This window comes from Coenobita brevimanus, unplaced genomic scaffold (assembly GCF_032717465.1).
Source record: "Coenobita brevimanus isolate Jiangsu-jjx unplaced genomic scaffold, ASM3271746v2 jjx.HiC_scaffold_217, whole genome shotgun sequence".
Taxonomy (NCBI): domain Eukaryota; kingdom Metazoa; phylum Arthropoda; class Malacostraca; order Decapoda; family Coenobitidae; genus Coenobita; species Coenobita brevimanus.
The window spans coordinates 197,501-197,986 of record NW_027643072.1 but is presented as its reverse complement, the minus strand read 5'-3'; positions in this window follow the sequence as shown (position 1 = coordinate 197,986).

The following is a 486-nucleotide window of genomic DNA, read 5'->3' as shown; positions in this document are numbered from 1 at the left end:
CCATTAGCAGTGCACACTTACTTTGTAATATTAAAGAAATACCGAAACAATGTTGTAAATCGCGTACAGTTGATATACTAGAAAACTTGGATGTGGATAAACTTCCTTGTCTCTTGGCTGGTTATTAATCAACATTTGCTGACTTATTAACTCTCTTAATCATTTAACGTCCTTACACTTGAATCATAATAGGTCTGACATCATTAATTATACCCTCTCTTCCAGTATTCACAGTATACCAAATTTTATGGTAGTTATACCAACAATACATCCTCTGTCATCCTGGTTACTAAACGAGACCGTGTGCAATAATGACGTCACAACCAGTGTGCAATTCACGGCAACTCTGCCTTGTACCGCCTCAATGTTGGTGTCTCAGCACCAGTGAAATAGCAGTGTGAGTGTCGTCCTGTTGATTCTCGTGCCGATCAGACTGGTGGACTAGGTTTGCCTGCTCCCTTGTCCCTTTACACCCAGCAGTACAGT